Here is a 15,010-nt window from a genome sequence, read left to right on the forward strand (position 1 = left end):
GCAGGCCCTGGGGCACCTCCCCAGCGGAGGGCCTACCTCCTGAGAACGCCTTGCTCCGAATGCCGCGGTGGCGATGTCGGATCCCTGCCTCTCTCCTGCAGCCCCCTGCGCCCTCCTCCCGAGGGGTAGGAGACTATGGGAGCGGGGCAGCTGCTCGCTGCGGCGACCTGCACCTCCTGCGATCCATGGTTAGCGTATACCTGCTCCTGAAGAATTAGCGGTACCCGATAATCGTTGCCTCCAGCGTGGCCAGTGGGACCATCCCGGGGCTCCTGGAAAGGCTCAGCTTCTAGTGCCTCGTCCCCCCAGCTTGGGGTGAGGAGCGAGCCTTGTCCGTTCTCGTGAGGGTGTCCTTGGTCCATCATGAGGGGCACGTATTCCTCCGACGCCGTCATCCCGAATGCCACACCGTAATGCCCCGCATGCCACGCAGTCCTGCCTGACGCGCCCACCGTGGGGTGGCAGCGCGGCCGCCCACTGGGGCCACGGGTCGCATTGAGTCCTTCTTCTTCGCGGACCGAGGGCGGGGGCAGCGCCGCCGCCGGTCCGGCGCTGACAGCTTCACTGGCGTCAGAGTAGCCTTGGAGCCCGCGGGCGCGGGCGGGGCCCCCGCGTGGGTCGCCCTGGGCTTGAGATGGGAGCTGGGTGGAGAAGGGGTGAGCCCCCGAGGCGGCGAAGCCCAGGAGCTCTGCCACTCGCTCCAGCAGCACGTCGTGGCCGCCCTCCAGCAGTCTGCACTGCAGCAGCTCTCGGGCCACCGTGAGTGCGGCTCTCAAGTTCGCCTGCTCCCGGCGGGTGTACGGTGTCGTGGTCGCGGCGTGATTGGAGGCCCTTGCTGCCGACCGCGCCTGCCGCGGTGTAAGAGTTGTTGAAGCCTGTCTGCGTCGCCCGCGGCCCGCAGCGCCCTGCAGACCGTGAGCTGCCTGGGGCACAGGGTCGCCCGAGGCAAGCGGTTCTGCGCGGGCGGGCCATGCAGCCCATGGGTCTGGGTTACCCTCCTGGTCGCCGGGCATGGTGATGACGACGCGACGGGGCACGGAGCGGTGGAAGACGAATTCCGGCACACCCCTACCTGGCGCGCCAAATGTCGGATTTCGGGTTCCGGCAGACCCTTGAGGTTCGAACACTGGGGTGCGCGCGGAGATTTCGCCTCCTACCTTCCTGCACCCCTCCGCCACGCTAGGATCAAAGCTATGAAAAGAACAACACAAGGGACGCAAGGTTTATACTGGTTCGGGCCACCGTTGTGGTGTAATACCCTACTCCAGTGTGTGGTGTGGTGGATTGCCTCTCGGGCGGATGATGATGAACAGTACAAGGAAGAACAGCCTCGCGAGTGTCTGTTCTTGGCTGGGGTGATGAACTGTTGGGAGGAGTTCAGCCACCTTTCTCTATCTCACTCTCTCTCTGCTTACCACCTCTCTACTTGTCGAGCCCTTGGAGGAGACTGAGCCGACCCCTTTGCTGTGGGTGGCCGGTCCTATTTATAGTGGCCCTGGTCCTCTCCCCAAATATTGAGCGGGAAGGGAGCCAACAATGGCGGGCTAATTTGAAGGGGGACAGCAAGTATCAACTATCCTGACAAAAGTAGTCTTCGCCTGCGCAAAGCTCTGGTGATGACGCCGCCTTGGGCTCCACGGTAACCTTCATCTCATAGTCCTCCTGGTCTTGGTCTTGTTGCACCGAAATGGCAACCTTTGCCTAATGCCTCGGTACTCTGCGGCTGCGCTTGCCCCTTTGCACCAAAGAGGAAAGGAGGAAGCTGCGCGGGCTGGCGCCCGCCTGGCACCCTGAGTCGTCATGGCTTGCGTCACGGGCACCTCACGGGGTACCCCGCCTTGATCTCTCCGCCTCCTCGTGAGCCCGCCTGACGAGGCCGTGCCTGAGGAAGCTCCGTGTCATCCGCCCCGCGAGGCTTGGCCCCTCGCGAGGGTCTTGGGTTTGTGCTGGTGAAGATGGGCCGTGCCGGGCCCCCCTTGGAGCCACGCCGCAGGCCGCAGGCAGGCAAGTCTGGGGACCCCCGTTCCCAGAACGCTGACACACTCCACCTTGTCGTCTCCCACCTCAGGATCCCCTCCCGATCCCGCAGCCAATCAACCAACCTGCGCCTCCTTTCCTGCCTCGATTTCACCTGCGGGCCAATCCCCTCTGAGGTCTATCTCCACCAACCAGCTCCACCCGTAGATGAATGCCTCTGCATCCCGCATCGCCAGCTGCCAGCCTCCTCTGCCCGAGCAGCCACCCCGTCGTCCTTCGCCTGCAGCCACCATCGCCTTGCCTACCTACCACCACCAGTAGCAAGCAGAGGCATCGGAGCTCCTTCCTCCACCCTCTTCTACTCCGAGCTCCTCCTGCTAGATCTGCTGCTCTCGAGTGCAACCAGTTCATCCGCGACCCTGAGCTCCTCCGTGGCCCGAGCCCCTCCAACAAGCATCAACTCCTCTTGTTCCTGCCTCTACTCCGACGATCGCGCTGCCGAACCAGCAGATGAGCACTATCCCCGTCCTCCTCCTCCCCTCGTTCCCTTCTTCTCTTCCCCCTCAAGTTTTGTTGAAACAACCGCTGTTTCTTCTGCAGATCCCACGCCATGGCTATCCTCTTCTTCGGGTCAAGGTGCCGGCCGCCGGATTCGATCCCTCTCGGCAACCTCTCCGTCCTGGCTTCCTCCGCCGCATGGAGCTCTGCCTCGCCGGATCCCTGCCGGTCCTCCGTCCTCTGCTTCCCATCTACATCGCGTCGCCGCAAGTCCCCTATCTCCAGCGCCGCCGCACCTTGGAGCAGACATGGTAGCATCGTCCTCCTCTGAACCCCGCCGTCCTCGTCTTCTTGCGCAGCCAACCACCTCGACAGTGACCTCCAGGACAACCGCCGCGCCCTGCTTCTTCCTTCCTCCTCGAAGAGATGCCCCTCACCTCGGCCTCCTCTGCGCCTGCACTTGAGGCCCGAGCTCCTCCGGCTCGACCCCGTCCGCCGAGCTCCCTGCCGCACCGGAGACCCGCCGCTTCCCTTCCTGCATCGCCGCCAAGGCTCCGTCGCCGGAGTCACGTGCATCGTCGTGACTGTTGACCGGTCCTGCTGCTGCGTTTTCTTTTCGAGGAAGACGAGCGCCCCGACCTGAAGCCAGCGTCCCTGCCTCGCGTTGACCTCGCCCTGCCTCCACTCGATCTGCCTACGAGGCCCAGCTCCAAAGCAAGGGACGGCCCAGCTCTGCAGCGCCACCCTGGGCCAGCACCGAATCCGGCCCGTTTTGGCCCAATGTGAGCCGTTTCCCCCCCCAACCCAGTTCAACTCAGTTTCAGCCCACCATGCGTTTTTTTCCTGCCTGCGATTTTATCATTTATCCAAAAATTGCATAATTACAGTACTGCCCCTATTCTAAACTGCTATTAACTTTTGAAACATGCATCCAAATAAAACATGGCATATATGTAACTTGACTAGAATTTCATCTAGTTTCCTAATATCACACTTTCATTCATGATAAAAGAGTTTAAACTGTTGTTTGCTTTAATTTGCTTAAATAACATTCTATAATGATTTAATTCATAACTAATTAACCGTAGCTCGGATTTAAATAATCTTTATATGTAAATGGGGTAGAAAAATACCTAGTTTAACATGGTGTATTTACTTTGCATGTTAAACAACTATAAAATATGGTTTAGGGCAGAACAGTAACAAATCCATAATTTGCATATGAGATTTTTTTTTCCGGACTTGTTGTTTGTTGTTCCGGCCTCATTTAAACTTGCCTAGATAGGTAGAGTTTATTATGCTTCACCTCTTGCCATGCTAACCAACATTTAATATTGTTGAGTACATAAACGAGAGAGAACTAAATAAGTCATGTGGTGTTTCGTCACTATGCAACGGAGTTGCATATTGAGCTCCACTTAATTTGTAGGATTGTTTGTGCACTTTGCCATGCCTTGCTTCATAAACCGGACATGCATCATACTTGGTTGTGCATCATGCCATGTTCATGTGTTGGTTGTTTACTATGTTGTGTGCTTCTTTCCGGTGTTTCTTCTTTGGGTTGGTTTCGATAACGTCGCGTTTGTGAGGATTCATTCGACTTTGTCCGCTTGTCTTCTTCATGGACTCGTTCTTCTTCCTTGCGAGATCTCAGGCAAGATGACCATACCCTCGAAATCACTTCTATATTTGCTTGCTAGTTGCTCGCTCTATTGGTATGCCGTGATACGTACCCCTTGCTTTATCATGCCTCCCATATTTCCATGTCAAGCCTCTAACCCACCTTTCCTAGCAAACCGTTGTTTGGCTATGTTACCGCTTTGCTCAGCCCCTCTTATAGCGTTGCTAGTTGCAGGTGAAGATGAAGTTTGTTCCATGTTTGGAACATGGATATTTTTGGGATATCACAATATATCTCTTATTTAATTAATGCATCTATATACTTGGTAAAGGGTGGAAGGCTCGGCCTTATGCCTAGTGTTTTGTTCCACTCTTGCCACCCTAGTTTCCGTCATACCGGTGTTATGTTCCTTGATTTTGTGTTCCTTACACGGTTGGGTGTTATGGGGACCCCTTGACAGTTCGCTTTGAATAAAACTCCTCCAGCAAGGCCCAACCTTGGTTTTACCATTTGCCTCACCACCACCTACTTTTCCCTTGGGAGTCGCGCTCTCGAGTGTCATCTTTATTTTAAGCCCCCCGGGCAAGTGCTTGTCTAAGTGTTGGTCCGAACTAGAGTCCTTTGCAGCACCACCTCGGGGAAACTTGAGGGCTGGTTTTAGTTGTACGGAGCGCTCATCCGGTGTTGCCCTGAGAACGAGATATGTGCAGCTCCTATCGGGATGTTAGCATATTGGGCGCTCTTGCTGGTCTTGTTTTACCATTGTCGAAATGTCTTGTAACCAGGATTCCGAGACTGATCGGGTCTTCTCGGGAGAAGGAATATCCTTCGTTGACCGTGAGAGCTTGTGATGGGCTAAGTTGGGACACCCCTGCAGGGTTTGAACTTTCAGAAGCCGTGCCCACGGTTATGGGCAGATGTGAATTTGTTAATGTCCAGTTGTAGAGAACTTGACACTTAACTTAATTAAAATGCATCAAGCGCGTGTGTAGCCATGATAGTCTGTTCTCGGAGGAGTCCGGGAAGTGAACACGGCTCTTGTGTTATGCTTGAATGTAAGTAGTTTCAGGATCACTTATTGATCACTTCTAGTTCACGACCGTGCTTTGCTCCTCTTCTCGCTCTTATTTGCGTAAGTTAGCCACCATATATGCTAGTGTTTACTGCAGCTCCACCTCATTACCCTATCCTACCCATAAGCTTAAATAGTCTTGATCTCACGGGTGTGAGATTGCTGAGTCCTCATGACTCACAGATACTTCCAAACAGTTGCAGGTGCCGATGATACTGTGCAGGTGACGCAACCGAGCTCAAGGAGGAGCTCGATGAAGATCGTGTTCGTTGTGTTGTTTCGTTGCCAGTTGGTCAGTAGTGGAGCCCAGTCGGGGCGATCAGGGATCTAGCATTAGGGGTGGTCTTCTTTTATTTTGGTTCCGTAGGCGGGCCTTGATTGTATTCTGGATGATGTAATGCTATATTTATGTATTGTGTGAAGTGGCGATTGTAAGACAACTCTTTATCCCTTTCATATTCAGTACATGGGATGTGTAAAGATTACCCCTCTTGCGACATGCCTACTATGTGGTTATGCCTCTAAGTCATGCTCCGACACGTGGGAGATATAGTCGCATCGTGGGTGTTACAAGTTGGTAATCAGAGCCTTCCCCGACTTAGGAGCCCCCTGCTTGATCGAATCGCTGACGTTGTTGTGTCTAGAACAAAATGTTTTGAGTCTTACGACTATATATATCGGAGAGTAGGATTCTTTTTACTCTGCAGTCCCTTCATCGATCTAGTGAGGCCTCCTGACGTAGAGTTTTGACTCTTCTCTCCTCAAATTTCACGAATTTTTTTTTAGGATCATGCGGGTATCTTGGAATCGTTTCGATGGTTTTGTGACGAGAACATTGTTCTTGGTGCCTCCTGACATTTACGGGTTGTGGCAGTGTCCGGGGAGTCGATCTCCGAGGTGTTGTCGTCACAATTTTATCGTTGCGGTTCTGGAATACCTGAGTTCGCCAACATCGAAAATCTCTTTTATGTAGTTGTTGGTGAGATAACCTCGACGCTACCCAGTACTGGGGCGGGAGTTCAGGAGTATTTCCATAACTCGTATAACGGATGCTTTTCAAAGGTTGAGATAAACGATTTCTGAAGGTTTCTTGGTTATGTGTTGAAGGATGGATACAGCTGGATGTAGGATTTGTTAGTTTTGGGTGAGATATTATGCTTCCCCTGTATCCCCAACACCTGATTGCATAACCAGAAAGTTTCGGGAGTTTATAAGTGGGAATTCAAGTAGCTCTTAGGATATCTTTCCGACAGATGCATGATATGAGATTTGGGTTCGACGTCTAGTGGTCCGCCCATCCACGGTTGGTTTTACAGTAGTCTCGTTGTGTCTTAAAGAGTCCTTGGCTATGCTGACTCGGGGACACTTCGTATGTCATGTGCACTGCCTTGTACATGATGATGATGTACGATCGAGCCCGTGTGGGCCCCACCATGAAAACTTCGGACGAAATCTCTATCATATGTTTGTTCTGGCTTATTTTGCAAGCCAATCCTTTGTTTGTTTTGAGTTGTGGTATTCGAGTTGCTTCGAAGTCAAATGTTGATTCCATACCTTTTCCAAGCGGTGTTCTCATACTCCGATGTGAATACCAATCCTTCATGATAATCGAGATTGTCATGTCAATCCTGTTCAACCGGCGTGTTTCTCTTCAAGTGGATCCGTTCATTTCAACATTCGCAAGATCAATTCTAAGTTTTATCAATGGTGTTTGTTTCATTCGTCCCAAGTTGTCTTTGGTTTTTCCCGCCCACCCACCCTTTTTCTTCAAGGATTCGGATTTCTTAATCAACTATCCTTTTATTGATTGGAAGCCCCTGCATTTTTTCCGTCAATATTCTTATCCGGTGATTCTCAAGAAGTTACTAAGAAAGCCTCAAGTTCGTCACTCTTAACTCATTTTCTTCTCCGGTGGATTCATTTCAAGCTTTGTTGATCATATCCTTTTCCTCGTTCCAAATGTTTTCCCATGTCGGTGCACCTCTTAATCATCCATTTCTCGCTATTCAATTGTTCCGGAGTGCTGAAGATATCTCGAAGATTCGTGTTTCCAATCTGCATTCATTCAAGTTCTTTTGAGGTTGTTATCTCATTCAAGCCATTTAATTCAATCGGTGCAATCTCTCTTTTCAAGCAATTTCTTCAACGGTGTATCTTTTGAGTGGGCCCTAACCCACAGGTCTTTTTCCCAGGACCTTACCTGACTCTTCTAAATTTCCCGGAGCTATTCTAAAATTCATTTCAAAGTTTGACGTAAGAATGAATTATCATCAGTCAAATGTCTTTCTCCAAGATCTTCAAATTCTTTTCATCGTCGGTTCAACCTTTCTAATATTCATCCCGAAGTACCTCAACAATTCATGGTGGTATTTTTCATCGTCTTTCTCTGTATTTGAAGACCGAAGAAGAGTTTCTATTCAAACCTTACCCGTTCTTTCAAAGATTCATGGTTCAAGCTTGATGCCATCCTCTCGTATTTATTTCTGATTGGGAGAATTCTTTTCACCCATCCGAAGCAATTCAGGAGTATTTTTCAGTTTGATTATCCGGAGGCCATCATCTCAAAATTATTCATTCTCAGCTTTTAGCTCTCATTCTCCTAATCTTATTGGTGCATCGTTCAAATATCTTCTAATCAGTTCATGATATCTTTCGTTCTCTTGTATCTAAATTCTATCAACTATCTTCGTTCTTTTTATAATTCGTCCCGGTGTTTCTTTATCTTTTCTTCCATTTTCAATTCTTATGGTGATTCGTTCAAGATTTCTCTTCCTTTGTTTTCATATCAATTTATCCGTTGTTTTCAATCCTACCGGTGATTTGTTGAAGACCTTCTCAAGTTGGCGCTATATCTATCTTAATGCTTTCTACGAGAATAAGTAGTATGCCAAATCCGGTGCTTGTCATCAATTTAAACTGGTGAAGGATACGCATAACATAATTCTTATTCTTGTTTCATCCAAATGATGGATTCATTCTTCTGGAGTTTGTTCATGATGAGTAAATTCTCGGTTCAAGTGCTTCATACTTTCCCGGAGTTCCAACATCTCTCAATTATATCATCGCGAAATATCTATCTAAATCATTGCAAGGCTTCATCTTATTCTTTTCAACTTTCTTTCGTTTGATCATTCTTTTATTACCGGCATTCTCAATGGAGGCTCAACATGGTGGTTCCTCAAGGATTCTTTTCATTCTTCAATTGTTCTTCAAGATTTCTCTCTAAGTTATGATCCGCCAAGCTATACTCCAAAATAAACATGGTGCTCAACACATGTTTTGTTTTGAGGAGTTCAAGAATTCTTCTTGCATTTTGAAGTGCAATTCGTTCTACCTTATCATTTGAGGTGGTGTTATGTCATTCTTGAAAATTTGAGTTCGTGTTTCATGATTCACATGTTGTCAAGAATGAGATATTTTAAATCCACCAATCTCTTCATTGGAGGTATCTTGGGTTATTTTTCACCTAAAGCCTTTCCTAAGGAATGTTGCTATTGTGGTGCTTCTCAATGACCCAAGCTTGCTCTTTATCCTCTTGGTGGAACAAGTTTTTCATCTCTTCATTGATCTCAAGCAAGCAATTGCTTTTCGTTAGTGGCAGAAGTTCACCTCAAGTTTTGAGATGTCTCAATAAGTCCACGAGGATCATATCTTTTCGTTGTTGTTTTTCCAACAACTCCGCTCTAACCTTCTTGCAAGGATGATTTACAAATTAAATTGTGGTACAAGTTGCCATTCCTTCTCCGTTCTCTTATTCCGATGATTTAGCTTCTATTCGTTCGTTCCGGAGGCATTGTGATGTTGCTCTCTTCGACCAATCATCTTGTTTTTTTTCAAGATCATGTTCTTTCCTTTGCTTATCCATTTAACCGGAGTGCAGTGCCCTCTTTTCAAGTCCTCTCATCTTATCAAGTTTTGTCTCCCTTCTCAACCGGAGTGCCGCCTAAAATCTCTCTTACCCCTTGTGCCATTCTTTCTATAGTTCTGGAGGCAGTGCGTTGTTGATTTCATCAAGTATCCTCTCATCTTGTCAAAAATCATGTTCTATTCCTTCCATTTTCAGTCGGAGTGCTGCCCAAATTATATCATTCTTATTCCTTCTCTATCTTGTTTTAACTGGAGTGTTGTGTCTATCATTCCTCTTCTAGCCGGAGTCTCATCCAAGTGCTTTCATTTTGCCAAGCTCATATTCTTTACCTTCCTTTTCCAATCGGAGTGTTGTCGTAATTGATCCTTATCGTTCCTTGTACATCTCATTTCTTCCGGAGTGCTTGCATGTACTTCTTGTCCATTGCAGCCCTTTTTCGTATGTCTTTCAACCTACAAGGTTCTAGTAATGTTCCTTGTTCCTCTTGTCTAACGGAGTGTTTTCAACTTTGTTCATCTTCGTTGTATTCTTTCTTTCAATTTGTTCAACCTCACAAGGTTCTTTGGTTTCACTCGTTTGTCAAAGAAGCAACTTTGTTTTACCTCTTCTTTCCTTTTCTGTTTCCCTCTGGTGCCATCCTAGATCTCGGGACGAGATCCTCTCATAGTGGTGGAGTGTTGTGACGCCCCGAGACCATTGCACCAGGTGTCTCCCAGTTATTCGCTGTTGTTGCCTTGTCATTTGATTGCGTATTGCATCTTGTCATGTCATCATGTGCATTGCATCATCATGTTTTCAAAACTTGCATTCGTCCGGGTCTCCCCATTCTTTCCATTGTCCGTTCTGAGTCCAGACACACTCGCACGCGCCCGCGGCACCTCCGAAATAGTATTTTATAAGTGGCCAGAAAATGTTCTCGGAATGGGATGAAAGTTAGTGTGCGGTGTTGTTTTGTTGTCAGTAGGCCGCCTGCCAAGTTTCATCGCATTCGGAGTCCGTTTGACGCCCTAACGGATAACTATAGCGGCAGTATAGCCAGTCTATCATCGGACGTTTCGGTCTCCGAAGCAGTTGTCGGGCCCTCTCTCTCTTCTCTCCTCTCAGCCTCGCCACATCCCACCTAGTCCATCCACCTACCCCTCTTTGCGTCCGGAGCCGTCCGATGCGATCGCACAGTCCGAAAACCCCTCTTTGCTCAGTGCACAAACCCCCTCTCGTGCGCGTCCGAAACTTCCTCGGACCCGACTCGGGCAGTCATCACCGTTGGATCCGAATCATCCCCTAACATCTACAGAACATCTCCGTTTTGCTTTTTGGTCTCCCTAGCCTATTTGTCCGGTGCCGTCCGATTAAGATCAGAGGGACCAAACGCCTTGATCCAAAAAACCACTTGTTATATAAATCAGACCAAATCCCTAATTTCTAGGGATCCTCCTCGCCACCGCCACACTCCACCTTGTCGTCTCCCACCTCGGGATCCCCTCCCGATCCTGCAGCCAATCCACCAACCTGCGCCTCCTTTCCTGCCTCGATTTCACTAGCGGGCCAATCCCCTCTAAGGTCTATCTCCACCAACCAGCTCCACCCGCAGACGAATGCCTCCGCATCCCGCATCGCCAGCTGCCAGCGTCCTCTTCCCGAGCCGCCACCCCGTCGTCCTTCGCCTGCAGCCACCATCGCCTTGCCTACCTACCACCACCAGTAGCAAGCAGAGCCACCGGAGCTCCTTCCTCCACCCTCTTCTACTCCGAGCTCCTCCTGCTCGATCAGCTGCTCTCGAGTGCAACCAGTTCATCCGCGACCCCGAGCTCCTCCATGTCCCGAGCCCCTCCAACAAGCTTGAACTCCTCTTGCTGCTGCCTCTACTCCGATGATCGCGCTGCCGAACCAGCAGATGAGCACTATGCCCGTCCTCCTCCTCCCCTCGTTCCCTTCTTCTCTTCCCCCTCAAGTTCTGTTGAAACAGCCACTGTTTCTTCTACAGATCCCACGCCATGGCTGTCCTCTTCTTCGGGTCAAGGTGCCGGCCGCCGAATTCGATCCCTCTCGGCAACCTCTCCATCCTGGCCTCCTCCGCCGCATGGAGCTCTGCCTCGCTAGATCCCTGCCGGGCCTCCATCCTCTGCTGCTCATCTACATCGTGCCGCCGCAAGTCCGCTATCTCCAGCACCGCCGCACCTTGGAGCAGACATGGTGGCATCATCCTCCTCTGAACCCCGCCGTCCTCGTCTTCTCGCGCGGCCAGCCGCCTCGACAGCGACCTCCAGGACCACCGCCGCGCCCTGCTTCTTCCTTCCTCCTCGAAGAGATGCCCCTCGCCTCGGCCTCCTCTGCGCCTGAACTTGAGGCCCGATGTAACACCCTCGATGCGGCTATATCTCCTACATGTCAAAGCACGACTTAGAGGCATAACCGCATTGAAAGCAATGTCGCAAGTAAGGTAATCTTCACAACAACCCATGTAAATAGATAATAGGGGAAAAGGTACATAGTTGGCTTACACTCGCCACGTCACACAAATACATGAATAACATTACAATCATCCAATACACTCATGGTCCGACTACGGTACCAAAATAAAGATCAACCCCCACATGCGACAAAGTCCCCGATCGCCCCAACTGGGCACCACTACTGATCATCTGGGAAAGACACATAGTAACGGCGAGAGTCTTCGTTGAACTCCCACTTGAGCTCAAGCGCATTGTCTGGAATGGTATCCTCGATCCTTGCATCTAGTTTTGAAAGTAATCTGTGAGTCACGGGGACTGAGCAATCTCGCACCCTCGCGATCAAGACTATTTAAGCTTATAGGTAAGGCAAGGTAAAATGTGGAGCTACGACAAGCGACTAGCATATATTGTGGCTAACCTATTCGCAAAAGAGAGCGAGAAGAGAAGGCAAAGCACGAACGAAGAACTATGATCAAGAAGTGACCCTATAACAACCTACGTCAAGCATTACTCCAACACCTTGTTCACTTCCCGGACTCCGCCGAGAAGAGACCATCACAGTAACACACGCAGTTGATTCATTTTAATTAAGTTAAGTTTCAAGTTATCTACAACTGGAAATTAACAAATTCCCATCTGCCCATAACCGCGGGCACGGCTTTCGGAAGTTCAAATCCCTGTAGGGGAGTCCCAACTTAGCCCATCACAAGATCTCATGGTCAACGAAGGATATTCCTTCTAGCGGGAAGACCCGATCAGACTCGGCATCCCGGTTACAAGACATCCTTGACAATGGTAAAACAAGTCCAGCAAGACCACCCGCTGTGCCGATAAATTCCGATAGGAGCTGCACATATCTCGTTCTCAGGGCACACCAGATAAGCTAAGCGTACGGGAGCCAACGTAACCCAAGTTGCCAAGGGACGGCCCTGCACGGTGCTCTGGGTTGGACCAACACTTAGAGAAGCACTGGCCCCGGGGTATAAAATAAAGATGACCCTTGAGTCCGCGAAACCCAAGGGAAAAGAGGCTAGGTGGCGAATGGTAAAACCAAGGTCGGGCCTTGCTGGAGGAGTTTTATTCAAGGCGAACTGTCAAGGGGTTCCCATTATAACCCAACCGCGTAAGGAACGCAAAATCCGGGAACATAACACCGAAATGACGAAAACTAGGGCGGCAAGAGTGGAACAAAACTCCAGGCAAAAGGCCGAGCCTTCCACCCTTTACCAAGTATATAGGTGCATTAAGATAACAAGATAATATAGTGATATCCCAACAATAAGCAATGTTCTAACAAGGAATGATCTCCAATCTTCACCTGCAACTAGCAACGCTATAAGAGGGGCTGAGCAAAGCGGTAACATAGCCAATCAACGATTTGCTAGGACATGGTGGGTTAGAGGTTTTGACATGGCAATTTGGGAGGCATGATAAGCAAGTGGTAGGCATCATAGCGTAGGCATAGCAAAAGAGTGAGCATCTAGCAAGCAAAGATGAAGTGATTTCGAGGGTATGATCATCTTGCTTGCAAAGTTGTCAGAGTTGACTTGATCCTCGTAAGCAAACTCAACAGGCTCCTCATTCGCTAACTCGTCTCCCGGCTCTACCCAAACAAGACAAACAAGCAAAATGAACACAATCAACCATGTGCAATGCTCAAACAACATGATGCAAACATGGTATGGTATGCGGGATGCGATATGTGATGCATATGCAAGATTTGACAAGGAATGATTGAATCTGGCCTCAACATGGAAATCCAAGAGTGCCACTTGAAAGGAGAGGTGATTTCGGTTGAAATCGATATAAAGATCACCGGAATCGGATGCACGGTTTGGAAATGACAAGCAAAACAAATATGGCACCGGTCTGCGATAATCAGCAAGTGACCAACTAAATGCATCAAGATAATTATGCTACAGCACTCAAACATGACAACAAAATAAATGGCAGGGATCCACTCATGATGCTTGACAAAAGATGAACACTGAGCTACAGCTAATTCATCTATTAACAGGTTCAAACAAGCATGGCAAAAGTGCAAATGACAACAGGTTTCAGACTTAGAGAAATTAACACAAGTCTGGAATTTAACATCAGGAAGCACACTTTAGAGCATGAAAACTACATGCTACAGGAACTTAACATGGCAAAGCAAGGCATGGCATGAAGCTACTCAAAGCACTTAACAAAAGTCCCTTAGTGACCTTGAGCCAAAAGGGATCAGAAAATACAATTGCAAGCATGTGAACATGGAAAAAATATAATCAGATTACAGACTTAGTGAAAAACTGGAGCATGCAAATCAGTTAACGAGTAGGCATGTTCACGAGCTCAATGCACTCACTACAGAGCATGGCATGACAAACTAAGCATACACCTATCAAGAATACATGGCATAGAAACTAGAAATGGCAAGAACAACAACATAGAATGCACGGATCAATAGCGACATCCTCGGCAAAATCGCTAACAAGTCAACAATCTGCCAGGATTCATGAAATAGCAAAAGTAGAGCTCGATTGACTCAAGCTAGGGTGCTCCATAAATGCAAACAAAGACATGGATGGATAGAGAACCACAATATTAATAAATCATCCTTACTGATCATCCTCAAAATAGGCACGGATCACTAGGAAAACAACATGAACATATGGCATACCGACAAAAAACAGAACAAGGACTTAGTGAAATTCTAAGTCCCTGAAATCAGCATTACCGATTACGCTACTTTGCAAGCTTGTGCTAGTCACCACACATATCACAAAAATACATCGTAAGCACCTCTGTAAAGATGGCATGACATATAACAAAACTCATGTAGAGCTCAGGAGCATATCATGCACACATTAATCATGGCAAAAATGACAAAAAGCTATTTGATGAAATAGATCTGCCAAGTTTATCACATAGCCCTCTTCCAACAGCATTTCGGGCATCAAGATGAGCTCAAATGAAAATGATGCAATGAGATGAAATGATATACTCGTCGAGACGAACACTTTTATATGCTACACGCATGAATCGGAGCTACGGATGCAGAGTTACAACATGCCAAAGTTTGCCAAAAATACTGAAAAACTGGGGACTTAGTGAAATTTTACCCTCCGGATCTAGGGTTTACTGTTCACCGATCCAGATCCAGTCGCGGTACTGTTCACCGGAGGAGACCCAAGGTCGCCGGCGAGGACTTTCTACTCCTGCGAGGAAGAAGCGCCGTTTCGGCGTGGGGGAAGCCGGATCCGGGGAGAGGGATGGCGGCGCGGCTCATCGGCGCCTCGGGGCGCCACGGCGGCACTGACGAGGCAGATGCGGCGAGGTCACGAGGAGGGGCACGGTGGCTGGCGCAACACCGGCGAGGTGGCGGGGTGGAGCAGGTGATGGCGTCGGGGAAGGAGGGCGGCGCGGGCGCCCTGGCGGCAGGGACGGGCGGCGCTGGGGAGACGGGCCTCGGGGGCCCGAAGCGGGCTCCGGCGGGCCGCGCGCCGCGGGGACGAGGAGCTGCCACGTGGAGCTCGGTG

This window comes from Triticum aestivum, chromosome 2A (genome assembly GCF_018294505.1).
Source record: "Triticum aestivum cultivar Chinese Spring chromosome 2A, IWGSC CS RefSeq v2.1, whole genome shotgun sequence".
Classification (NCBI taxonomy): domain Eukaryota; kingdom Viridiplantae; phylum Streptophyta; class Magnoliopsida; order Poales; family Poaceae; genus Triticum; species Triticum aestivum.